Genomic DNA, 14,061 nt, shown 5'->3' on the forward strand with positions numbered 1-14,061 from the left:
ACAAGATATTGAATATAGTTCCCTGTGTTATACAGTAGTTCTTTGTTGTTTATCTATTTTATATATATTAGTGTGTATATGTTAATCCCATACTCCTAATTTGTCTCTCCCTCCATGCCCCCACTGTTCCCTTTGGTAACCATAAGTTTGTTTTCTATGTCTGTGAGTCTATTTCTGTTTTGTAAATAAGTTCATCTGTATCATTGTTTTAGATTCCATATATAAGTGATATTGTATAGTATTTGTCTTTGATTTACTTCATTTAATAGAATAATCTCTAAGTCCAACAATGTTGCTGCAAATGGTATTATTTCATTCTTTTTTATGGCTGAGTAATATTCCATTATATATATATGTACACCACATCTTCTTTATCCATTCATTTGTCGATAGACATTTAGGTTGCTTCCATGTCTTAACTACTGTAAATAGTGCTGCTATGAACATTCAGGTGCATGTATCTTTTTGAATTATAGTGTTTTCCAGATATATGCCCAGGAGTGACATTGCAGGATCATATGGTAACTCTATTTTTAGTTTTCTAAGGAACCTCCATACTGTTCTCTATAGTGGCTGCACCAATTTCCATTCCCACCAACACTGTAGAAGGGTTCCCTTTACTCCACACCTTCTCCTGCATTTCTTGTTTGTAGACTTTTTGAAGAATGCCATTTTGACTGGTGTGAGGTGATATCTCATGGTAGTTTTAATTTGCGTTTCTCTAATAATTATCGATATTAAGCATTTTTTCATGTGCCTGCTGGTCATCTGTATGTCTTCTTTTGAGAAATGTCTGTTTAGGTCTTCTGCCAATTTTTTTATTGGATTTTTTGGTTTTTTAATATTAAACTGTGTGAGCTGTTTGTGTATTTTGGAAATTAATCCCTTGTCGATAGCAATGTTTGAAAGTATTTTGCTTTAGTCCATAGGTTGTCTTTTTGTTTTGTTTATGGTTTCCTTTGCTGTGCAAAAGCTTTTAAGTTTAATTAGGTCCCATTGTTTGTTTTTGTTTTTATTTCTATTACTCTAGGAGTGAGATCTATGAAAAATATATTGCTGTAATTTATGTCAAAGTGTTCTGCCTATGTTTTCATCTATTAGTTTTATAGTATCTGGTATTACTTCTAGATCTTTAATCCATTTTGAATTTAGTTTTGTATATGATGTTATAGAATGTTCTAATTTCTTCTTTTACATGTAGCTGTCCAGTTTTCCCAGCACCACTTATTGAAGAGACCATATTTTCTCCATTGTATATTGACCATACATATATGGTTTTATTTCTGGGCTTTCTATTCTGTTCCATTGATATAACGTCTGTTTCTGTGCCAGTACCATACTGTTTTGATTACTGTAGTTTTGTAGTATAGTCTGAAGTCAGGGAGCATGATTCCTTCAGGTCTGTTTTTCTTTCTCAAGATTGTTTTGGCTGTTTGGGGTCTTCTGTGTTTCCATACAAATTTTTAAATTTGTTGTTCTAGTTCTATAAAAAAATGCCATTGGTAATTTGATAGGGATTGCATTGATTCTGTAGATTGCTTTGGGTCATTTTAACTATATTGATTCTTCCATTCCAAGAATGTGGTATATCTTTCCATCTGTTTGTGTCATCTTTGATTTCTTTCATTAGTGTCTTATAGTTTTCCTAGTACAGGTTTTTGCCTCCTTAGGTAGGTCCATTCCTCTGTATTTTATCCTTTTTGATACAATGGTAAATGGGATTGTATTCTTAATTTCTCTTTCTGAACTTTTGTTGTTAGTGTATAGAAATACAACAGATTTCTGTATATTAATGCTGTATCCAGTAACTTTGCTAAATTCATTGATGAACTCTAGTAATTTTCTGGTGGCATCTTTATGATTTTCTTTGTATAGAATCATGTCATCTGCAAACAATGACAGTTATACTTCTTTTCCAGTTTGGATTCCTTTTATTCTTTTTCTTCACTGATTACTGTGGCTAGGACTTCCAAAACTATATTGAATAAAAGTGGTGAAAGTGGACATCCTTGTCTTGTTCCTGATCTTAGAGGAAATCCTTTAAGCTTTTCACCTTGGAGTACAATGTTAACTGTGGGTTTCTCATATATGGCCTTTATTATGTTGTGGTATGTTCCCTCTACACCCACTTTCTGAATAGTTATTATCATACATGGATGTTGAATTTGTCAAAAGCTTTTTCTGTATCTATTGAGGTGATCATATGGTTTTTATTCTTTAATTTGTTGATGTGGTGTATTACATTGATTGATTTGTGGATATTGAAAAAAATCCTTGCATCCCTGGGATAAATCTCACTTGATTATGGTGTATGATCCTTTTAATGTATTGTTGGATTTGGATTGCTAGTATTTTGTTGATGGTTTTGCATCTATGTACATCAGTGATATTGGCCTGTAATTATCTCTCTCATTTTTTTTTTTTTTTTTTTTTGTGGTATCTTTGGTTTTTGTATCAGGGTGATGGTGAACTCATAAAATGAGTTCAGAAGTGTTCCTTCCTCTGCAAATTTTTGGAATAGTTTCAGAAGGTTAGGTGTTAACTTTTCTGTAAATGTTTGGTAGAATTCACCTGTGAAGCCATCTGGTCCTGGTGTTTTGTTTGTTGGGAGTTTTTAATTACTAATTCAATTTTAGTACTGCAAACTATTTTTAAGTAGACACATCATAAAACATAATTTTTCTTAAAGGGTTTACCTAAAAACTCTTAACCCACTTACATTTAATTTACTTATAAAACATTTTATTATACCAAGTTATTTTTCTTGCTGACAAATTTTGTAATGAAATAATAAGATCTGATTTGACTTTTAGTAAACCTTGGTACAATGAAATTATAATAATGACTCTAAAGTCATGTCTATAATATTTAGACTACCAAACAAATTTTTTTATTCATTAAAAATTAGTCCTAGAACACAGAATCCTGAAATTCATTTTGGTCAGTTTCTTTTATATTTCTGAGTATTTATATAAGCACTTAATTTCCTTTAAGCCAATTAAATAAAGCTCTTTTACAAATCACTTCTGGCAATACCACACATCTATATAACACACACACATACATATATAGATAGATATAGATATAGACATAGATATAGATAGATACATACATGTATAAAAACACACAAACAGACCCAGAGACCTCATAGTTCTCATTTCAAATTTTCAGCCATGAATCAGGTACAATAATAGAAAACCCATTAGTTACGAAAGAGGTTGAATTCAAATTTGGTTTCTGGCAGATAGAACAAATCAACATCACCTGTTTAGATGGCGAAACTCTTTTTGCTGATATTTAAAGGGAAGTCACTTAAGATTTTTATTTGTCCTTGACAAGTCAAATTCCATATGACCTACCCCCTTTTTGTTTTACCTTCCTGAAATTTGCATTTTAAAAAGATAGCCTAGGAAATTCCCTAGAGGTCCAGTGGTTAGGAATCTGCTCTTTCACTGCTAAGTTCCTGGGCTTGATCCCTGGTCAGGTAACTAAGATCTCACAAGCTGTACTGCACAGCCAAAAAAAAAAAAAAAAAAAATTGGTAAACAGAGGAGGTTTTGGTTTTGGGAGTGTTACAAAAAGTTAGTGGGCTTTGAATTTTTTCTGGAGCCACACCTCTTGTCCTGTAATGACTAGATTTGTAAAACAAGGATAGCTGTTTTTGATTCCTCAAAGAATTGGATGGCCACCCCAATAATATCATAGGACTGACATGCCCATCAACCTATGATGGAATGTTTTTCTTTCCCTCATTTAGCTTAGGGATGAAGGCCAAAAAACAATTTCTATCATGCTCTGAATATTAGCTATGGTCATGACTTTAGTTTGACCTGTGGCATCCCATTTTGTAATCCATTCACAAAAAGTTTTGAGGATCCTCCCTGGGTTTATGAAATTCTTTAACTATGCCCCTCAGTTTGGCCTTGTCCTAAATAGGATCACCTACAGCCTCACATGGTCCCATTTCTATAGATAACTTTTTAATCGTCTTTTCAGAGTGGAAAGGCAATTCAGACAGACGATTAGTAGAATGAGTACTCAAATAAAGGAAGATAGAGGGGAGCAGTAGTTACATCAGTCTTATAGTTTTTTGTTTTAGGTACATTTTATATCATTAATCTTTGATTAGCCTTCTACAACAAATCCTTCAATGAGATAATTTTGAAATTTTGGAGGCTTTTGGAGACTTCTGCATACCAATTCAAATGGGTACAGTAGTTTAAGATAAGAGCGCTGTAAAATTTTAACAACTGTCATTCCAATTCAAAGTATCCAAGGAGTTAGTCCTACAAATATCTTCTCCTGCTAATCTAATTTTTGAAAAGAGAAAAAACTCTTACCACTCTTGTTTCCAATAGACCCTGCAGGCAGGGATCCAGGAGACTGACTGACATGGTAAGAAGTCTTACCTTCTGCTGGCTTTCTCTAACTGTACACACAAAAATCAGTTTTGAAATGTCAAAGGACCCCCTATCTCAGCCATTTCAGGACAGGATTTACTTTAATTCCCAATTAAGTACTTGCAATTATCAGTTCTATGTTATACATAAATCCAGCTGGTATCCTCATAGGTGGCTGTCCATCAGGGAGCTATTTGGCCTTTGAGGCAAAATTTCCCAGTATTAATTTGGTAGTCTAATTCAGATATGAGATATGATCTGAAAAACTTTCTGAGGACAGTGTGGTAGATCAAACCTGTGTTGCTTCTGAGTCTAGCTCCCCAAGGAATCACCCTTGGGTCCACTAGACTCTTTTACATGTTTCCGCGTCTCCCTCTGACAGTCTAAAACCACTGTGAGTGCTTGGAGTACTAGGTGATCAACCTCTATTGTGTATCCCTGAAAGAGGAGTATTTACTTAATGGTTGTAGTGGGGTACCTGGTGGGACGGCTCCATGTCAAAAAGATTGATCCTCAGACACTTCCACTAGGTTCTCAGTCACCTGTGGACAACTTGTGGCTGGAAGGAGCAAATGTCCCTTATTCTTTGGGGCTGAATAATTCAGTCTCTCATTTCACTAGTAAACGGTTTGTTCAGACTATAATTCAACATTTTGTTTTCCAATTTAAGCCAAATTTTAAAAAAACCCAGCCACCTCTGTTTCCCTGGGCCTCCTACCCAGATCTCCCTAGGTCCCTGCCTAGGAAATGCATCGGTGGCCCGTGAGACTCCAAGACTCAAGTAAAAACAGCTCAAATAAAAATTTTAAGATCATCATTTAAAAAAAATGAAATTCAGATATCAGGGGAACTCATCAGAACACCTAAGGGGTACCGAGAAGCTGGTGGGGCTCAAAGGGCCCATGCTGGTACCAAGTACCAGTTCAGGGTAGACTCTAGATGTTCTTTGCTGGGTGTCTTTGATATCCTGCTGGCTCTGCCATGCAAATGTAGACCAAATATTTAATCAATATAATAGTCAATCTAAGATAGAAATGGCAAATTTTATTTAGCCAACCTGAGGATTATAACCAAGGAACAGTCTTTCAGAAAGCTCTGAGGCCTGTTCCACCCATTAGAGGTCAAAGAACAGTTTTATACGTTTTTTGATACAAAGGGTTATATATTAAACACTGTATTGACAGTTTACACAATCCAGATTTGCACTACAAAGTGAGTAGTGGGTCATTGTGACCCCTTACTGAATTAAGAAGGAATGTTTTCTCCTATGGAGGGCTGATTAATGCAGATGCACAATACACACCAAAGGGGAGGAAAGAGGCCTAAGTTGGCGTAGAAAAGTTTTATGTTTAAATTTTTGTCTTATAAAATATAAATTTTATTTTATTGGGATTATCTTATATTGGTTATTTTAAAGAAACTGCAAATATAGAAGCTCTGAAAACTGAGTAAAAGTTGCCCTTTTGTAAGAGACATTTACATATATTAGGGAAATCTCCATTTGGTGGGGGGTCTCCCTTGCTGTACCAGAAGGGGATGGCCAAATCTCTAGAAACTCTCATCAATGGAGAAGGCAATGACTTATATTTGCATAACAACCTTACCCTTGTTTACTGTGCTTTTCCTGGTAACCTTCCATAATTGACATTCCACCCTCCCTTGTTCTGTTTTAAGGGATAGTATTTAAGGTGAGGGCTTCAGGCACTGTGGTGAGTTACTCAGTTTTCTGGTTCTCTCCCTTGTGTACATGTTATTAGATTTTGTTTGATTTTCTCCTGCTAATCTGTCTCATGTCAATTTAATTCTTAGACAGACAGAAGAACATAAAATGGTAGAGGAAATTTTCAATTTTCCTGACAATTCTCTCCTCATCCAAACTCTACTCAGTCTCCTCTGAACTCTTTTTCAACTAGGCCTGCCTTTTGAAGTTCTGTGTTCATCTCTTCATTGTCTAATTTTAGTAAGTCCAATTTAAGCATTGCTAAGTCAGTTTGACCAGAATTCCCACCCTTGAGATCACCCTCACTATCTGAGTAGGTTCCTCATTCCCCAGTATAACTCAGGCAATATCTGATCACCTGAGCCTGCCTTAAGCAAGGATCCTGTTAGCTTAGCTTGACCAGAATCCTCCTTATTCCTGATGTTTTCTCTTACTAATTTTCCATCCACCGACAGCCCACCCCCCACCCCCAAGCCCTGCTCCTTGACTATAAATCCTCACTTTTCCTTATTGTATTTGGAATTGAGCCTAATTCCTCTCCTCCACTACAAAACCTCACTGTAGCAGCTCCTCTCTATACCTATTGTGATGATGGCCCTTGAATACTGTTTGTTACTGTCTTTAAAATGTGTCATAAATAACTTTTTACCAGCTGTGCATATCTTGGCAGAGTGGCATTTTGAAAAATAAAATGCATGTACATCTTCCTGAAAAACAAAAAAGTTGTTTAAAAAATGTCATAGAGAGGAGGAAAATTCATCAAAGTGATGATATAAGGGTGTAGAGAGTCTTGAAAAACATTAGGAGGGTGGGTATGGGCCATGTGAAGAGGGAAAACCATTGCACTCTGGGCAGGAGAGTAGGAGGTGCATCTGTGAGCATGCTTGTGGTTACAGAGGCAAGAAGGTGTGAAAGTGTCTATAGAATGGTTTCTGTTGGAAGTAAGATGGGGTATGCCTAAAAAGGAACGCCCTTTTATTTTTTTCCCCAGTTTTATTGATTAGAATAGGAAAGATGATTTTCCCTTTACCCTTCTAGGTTCTTGGCTGAGACACCTCTCTAATAAAAGAAAGACTACCAGGAGAAAAACAAATTTAATTATGTATGGGTAGGGGTCCCAAAGATATGTGACCCGAAGAAGTGACCAAAGCAGGTAGCTTTTATACCTTTTACACAAAGGAATAATATATTTGTAAAGAACTGACAAGACAGAGGGGTTTGGGCTTGGAGTACCAAATTAATGAAGAGGTAAAAATGTTTGTTTATACAGGCATACCTCAGTGATATTGCAGATTCCATTCCAGACCACTACAGTATAGGGAATATCACAATAAAGCAAGTCACACAAACGTGTTTGTTTCCCAGCGCATATAAAAGTTATGTTTACACTATACTGTAGTCTATTAAGTCTGTGATAGCATTATGTCTAAAAATAAAATGTACATACATGAACTTAAAAATGTTTTCTTGCTAAAAAATGATAACAATTATCTGACAATGCAGGGTAGCCACAAACCTTCAATCTGCAAAAAAAGAAAAAGAAAGAAATGTTTTATCTGCATTTTGCAACAAAGGAAAGCACAATAAAATGAGGTATACTTACACAGCCTTTCTGGCCCTGAATTTCCTATCTCTGGCAATAAGAATTCTCTCAATCTTCCAGGTGCCGGGAGGGTACCCTTCATGTGGGAAATTTATTTTCTTCTTTCAGGGGGACAAAGTAGAGTCAGAGTGTCCTTCTTCACTTGTTTCTTAAGTAACTTTAATTCAAAACAATTAATATGCCAAAGTGTCATGTTTTGCAGTGGCCTTCCCTGAACCCCATCAGTTCCTTTTTTAGAAGCTAAGTTGATAGATTGCTCCACATCTCACTGAATCAGTCTCTTGGTCCAGAGAATAAGTCAGTCCAGTTAAACAGTTATATGTAATTTCAGGAGACAACTCCCAAAGTTAGGCCTGTGTTGTGCAAGAAGCTTGGAACTTAATAAGTGCTTTCTATGGAAAAAAAAAGAAAAAATAATAGTTAGTGATTGGAACAAATTATAAACCAGTTTCTGAGTTCTGAGGGTAGCTGGTCAAGAAGATTTCTAGATGTGAGGCTCAAAGCATCTGCAAATAGAGTGAGGGAAAATAGTGGCAATATGACAGATTTTCCAGGTTTGCAGTTTGAATGTCTTGAGTGATCTTTCTGAGTGGCCCATATAGCAACAGGCATGAAAATTGGTTATACATAGGTTGTTGTAGTAATTTCTCTTAAGTTTACATCAAGTTGTTCAACTTTAGCTTGTATGGCTTTGGAAAAAGGGAAGGTTTGCTTCTCAATGATTCCAAGGCAGAATGGTGGAATAAAAATTGAAAATATTAGTATGGAGAGTTGTAGCCAAATATTGGAGAAACTAAAAGAATTCAGGATCCAATTCAGTTTACAGATAGAAAACAAAATCTCGAAGGCAATTAGCAGAACTAGAATGTAATATCCACAAGTGTGTATTATAATTTCCAGAAAACACATAATATTTCTCTTTAGAATCACTCCAATTTCTATCAAAGATAACCATAGTAAGACTAATTTGTTTGTAAATCAAGTCATTTCAATAAATTTGGCCTGATATCTACATAAGTGCAGAAAGAATAGCAATTGACCATACAGGCTCTTGTACTTTGGGTTTGCTGAAACTTTTCATACAGAATCTTAACTTGAACTTTCAAAAGGCTCTTGAAGATAAGAAGCCAAGCCAAGGACTTGTCATCAGATTTCGCCTACAATAAGTATAAATTTGGGTGAATTTCTCTCTTCTCTAGTTCCCCCAAATATCCTGAGGTTTCTGCACCTGCCAGGAAATGACCTTCCTTACTCACCTGGTAAGGCTGCTGGGAACCCTGTAACCAAGGCACCAGGCCGATTTTTCCAAGGGTCTTTATTGGCTCCATAAAGTCAATCTTTGCACTTTCCTTCTCCTCCCCCCGACCTTGAACCACTGCACAAACAAACAGAATGCGTACTGTTCAAAAAGGTGGTTTGGCCAACTCCCTCCACCAAAACAACATTTCTTACGAACTTTAACAAAAAGATATTCACAAAATGTCTTTTTACTACCTCTATTTTGAACATATATCAGACACTTCAGAACATCTAGAAAGACTAGATATTTCAAAAAAGTACTTATTGTCAACTATATATACAGTAGGGAGGAGTAAAATGCACACACAAAACAATGGTTCTAATATGGAAATGTATTCTAAGTGTGACCAGTCTGGCATAGAACCTTCTTTTCTTCCTCCTCAACATCTTCAATTCCATGTCCTCTAACCCACTGAATAAATGTGGACCTCTGTAGCTCCTGATGTAGCTTCTAGAGGTGGTCAAACAACTCCATTTTGAAAAGTCATTTCCAGAAGACATTTCTTTTCTATGGTTTTTTAAAAAAATCAAATGGGCATTTACAAGACATGTGACTTTCTAACTCTATCATACGTAGGCAACCTCTTTACATCTAGAAAGCCTAGATGTAGTGAAAGTTTTCTTTTGAAAGGTTGGGGGGAAAGCTGAGAGCAGCTTTTTCATACTATATACATAGGCCTTCTATAAACGGCCAGTAAATCTTCCCAAAGGGTGGTGGGCACTTCCTATTGGCCACATGTGGTACATTATTCTACCATTTCTATCTCCCGACATCAAGGTCTTGGTAGAACGATGACCAACCTCCCGATGACACACTAATATTCTGCCCGTCGTCAACCGGGGCCCTGCTCACCTTCTGGGCCCATTAAGGCCTTTGTCCATCATTGTCCGGATGAGGTGAGGTCTCGTCCAACTGGGACAGAGAGTTCACCTCAGGTCCTGGATCCGTGTGGGCTCCAAGGCCTAAGGGTGGCCGAGCTGGTGTCCATGTAGATCCGCCTTCCCGGGCCCTCCGCGTCGTTCGAGTGGCTGCCATTCTTCTCACCCTGCCACTCCCAACGCCCAAAGGTACCACGTCCTTTGTGGCCTGGCAGAGGTTTTGCATAAGCCCTGCAGCGTTGAGTCAAGACACCTGGTGGTGGACGGGATCGGGGCTCTGAGGGGCCGCCGCCATTAGGTTGTGGAGGTGGGGGTGGGGGAGAGGTTCGTTGCTGCTTCCAGGCTTGGGCCCTGCCCGTGGGCAGCTGCGGCGAGGGCTCTAGGGCTCCACAAGACACAGCCCGAGCCTGTCCCAGGGGTCCCTCCAGATCACCTGCCCACCGGAGGCCAGAGGGCCTGGAGGGCCCCAGGGTAGAAGGCCGTGATCCACTTCTCGCCGTGCTCTCTGCTGGAATTCTTTCCTGTCTTTTTTTGGAACAATCTCACTGGTGTTGGCATAATTTATTCATTTTTGATAAGAGTGTACTTTGTGCATTCCTTACTCAAGGATTTATGGTTAGTCTTACAGGGAAATGGATATTTAGCAATAAAAATCGGGCTGTGGAGCATGCTCATTGTTCTTGTCTCTTTACTTTCAGCTACTTCAGTGAGAAAAGCTAGGTAATATATGTCAAAATCTATGATTTCATATTGCTATTTCCAGTTCTCAATGTGTTCGAGTTTATCTTACATTATATCCATGTAGAAAGTAGAATCAAAGTGTGGGGATTTTGTTTTGCTTGCCATGATATAGCCACATGAACATCCCAGGTTTGTACATTGTGGGTTACAACATTAAAAAGTTTTCAACTGAGGTGTCCCTACTTACCTTGCTCTACTTTGAAAACGAAGTATTTTCCCCCTTTTGAAACTCCTTTTTTCCAAAACAAACAGACATTGCTATGCTTTAAAGGTAACATGAAAATTGCTCATTGGGAAAAAATGAGGTAATGATATCCTTTCCATGTAACTGCAGCTTAACTCTCCTTTTTCAAGACAGACACATCCTCAAGGACCGCTTGGTAAGTGTCACTTTATTTCCCAGTCTGGGAAACAGTGAGGAGGAGGCAGGGGAAAAGAAACTTAGATCCAAGTTTTTGATTTCAGTGATTTGCTCTCCAGCGCCTACCCAGGCAAATGTAGGGGGCAGGATTTTATCTTAAGGTTTAGAATGACTTATGAGAATACTCAGAATAAATTTGGTATACTTTAGATGAAAGGCTCACTTAAGCAAAAACTTTTTAGAAACCATTAATTTCTAAATTTCTATTTATTTATATGAATGAAATCTTATACTCTTTTTATGCTACTTTAAAAACAACGTTTGACTTTAATTCTTTTTGAGTACTTATTTCTGGTATCTTTTGTAGAATCTGGTTATACTAAATGTAGGCCATTATGTTTCTTTAAAATGTTTACTTCCGGGCTTCCCTGGTGGTGGAGTGGTTAAGGATCCGCCTGCCAATGCAGGGGACATGGGTTCGAGCCCTGGTCCAGGAAGATCCCACATGCCGCAGAGCAAATAAGCCCGTGTGCCACAACTACTGAGCCTGCACTCTAGAACCTGCGAGCCGCAACTACTGAAGCCCGCGTGCCACAAGTACTGAAGCCCACGTGTCTACAGCCCATGCTCTGCAGCAAGAGAAGCCACTGCAAGGAGAAACCTGTGCACCACAACGAAGAGAAGCCCCCATCTCCGCAACTAGAGAAAGCCCTCGTGCAGCAACAAAGATCCAACTCAGCCAAAAATAAATAAATAAATAAATTTATAAAATAAAAAAAAATCCAAAATGTTTGAGAGTAGAAGAATATGGTGAATTTCATAATTAAAAAAAAATGTTTACTTCCTCAAATTCTAAGACCTATATATGTGTCCCTTCCTTCTCGCTTAATTATTTAAAATTTTAGAGCATTATATTCGATTTGAAATGTCCCAAAGATGTTGTGAAAGGGGAGGAAAGTGGTAGAATTATTTTACTTATGTGGCAAAATAGTGTTTCATATTTTTAAAAATTCATGGTATAATATGATTTTAACAGGTGATCATATTTTTATTTTTTAAATCACTGTAATTAGTGAACAAATTCTTATTGCTTATGACATATAACTTGAGGTATCTTCTTTCTGGTGATATAGTTGATTGCACAGTTAGAAAAGTAATTCATATTTAATTAGAAAAGAGCATAAAATATCAACCACAGATTTTAATGAAACATTTTAATTTTACTATTTAAATTATGTAAAGCTCTAAGGTATGACTGAAAAAGTACTTTCCATTACTTTTTATATTTCAGTTTGTTTTCACAATTAATGGATAAAAGTAAGTCAAAATAATTAGGTAAATTTCCTTTCTCTTGTTCAAAATATTTTATTTATTGATAAATTTTAATGTACTTCAAACTCAGATTGTAATTTAATTATCAAAATATTATTCATAAAATCAGGTGATTTATCACAAATGTCAATTTTAGTCATCCACAATTAACTAAATACTATGTATCCTTTATATTTTATGCTTCCAAAGGAGAAGAAAATTGCAACTTGTCCACAAATATGGTGAATAAATAGACAGATTTGGTATAGCAAAAAATTTTCCTTCTTGGCTCTGAAAAATAAATGACAAAATATCATAGAACTCACATAAAAGAAAACTTAACATTTAAGGGCATACAATAAGAAAATTTCCAGTTGTTCTTTTTTTTTTAAAACATCTTTATTAGAGTATAACTGCTTTACAATGTTGTGTTAGTTTCTGCTGTATGTATATATGTATACATATATCCCCATATCCCCTCCCTCTTGTGTCTCCCTCCCACCCTCCCTATCCCACCCCTCTAGGTGGTCAAAAAACACTGAGTTGATCTCCCTGTGTTATGCAGCTGCTTCCCACTAGCTATCTATTTTACATTTGGTTGTGTATATATGTCAATGATACTCTTTCACTTCGTCCCAGCTTACCCTTACCCCTCCCCATGTCCTCAAGTCCATTCTCTATGTCTGCGTCTTTATTCCTGTCCTGCCCCTAGGTTCATCAGAACCTTTTTTTTTTTTTTTTTAGATTCCATATATATGTGTTAGCATATGGTATTTGTCTTTCTCTTTCTGACTTACTTCACTCTGCATGACAGACTCTAGGTCCATCCACCTCACTACAAATAACTCAATTTCATTTCTTTTTATGGCTGAGTAATATTCCATTGTATATACGTGCCACACCTTCTTTATCCACTCATCTGTCGGTGGATGAATGGAACTTAGGTTCCTGTAACCAAGCAACTTAGGTTGCTTCCATGTCCTGGATATTGTAAATACAGCTGCAATGAACATTGTGGTTCATGACACTTTTTGAATTATGGTTTTCTCAGGGTATATGCCCAGTAGTGGGATTGCTGGGTCGTATGGTAGTTCTAGTTTTACTTTTTTAAGGAACCTCCATACTGTTCTCCATAGTGGCTGTATCAATTTACGTTCCCACCAACAGTGCAAGAGGGTTCCCTTTTCTCCACGCCCTCTCCAGCATTCATTGTTTGTAGATTTTTTGATGATGGCCATTCTGACTGGTGTGAGGTGATACCTCACTGTAGTTTTGATTTGCATTTCTCTAATGATTAGTGATGTTGAGCATCTTTTTATGTGTTTGTTGGTGATCTGTATGTCTTCTTTGGAGAAATGTCTATTTAGGTCTTCTGCCCATTTTTGGATTGGGTTGTTTGTTTTTTTGATATTGAGCTGCATGAGCTGCTTGTAAATTTTAGAGATTAATCCTTTGTCAGTTGCTTCATTTGCAAATATTTTCTCCCATTCTGACGGTTGTCTTTTTGTCTTGTTTATGGTTTCCTTTGCTGTGCAAAAGATTTTAAGATTCATTAGTTCTTAAACTGATTCAAGGTGGAAAATTCTTTTCTCTTTCTCTGCTAGTGTACATGCCAGCTGATCTCATTAAGAAGAGAGGAAAGATTGAGTTTGACTGGTTCTGAATTATAGATTTAAAATCTTTTGTTTTCCTTCAGCTGACTTTCAAGGCCCTAATATGAAAAAGTGATTATACTCTATGCCATTTT

This window comes from Balaenoptera ricei, chromosome 3, assembly GCF_028023285.1.
Source record: "Balaenoptera ricei isolate mBalRic1 chromosome 3, mBalRic1.hap2, whole genome shotgun sequence".
Taxonomy (NCBI): Eukaryota; Metazoa; Chordata; class Mammalia; order Artiodactyla; family Balaenopteridae; genus Balaenoptera; species Balaenoptera ricei.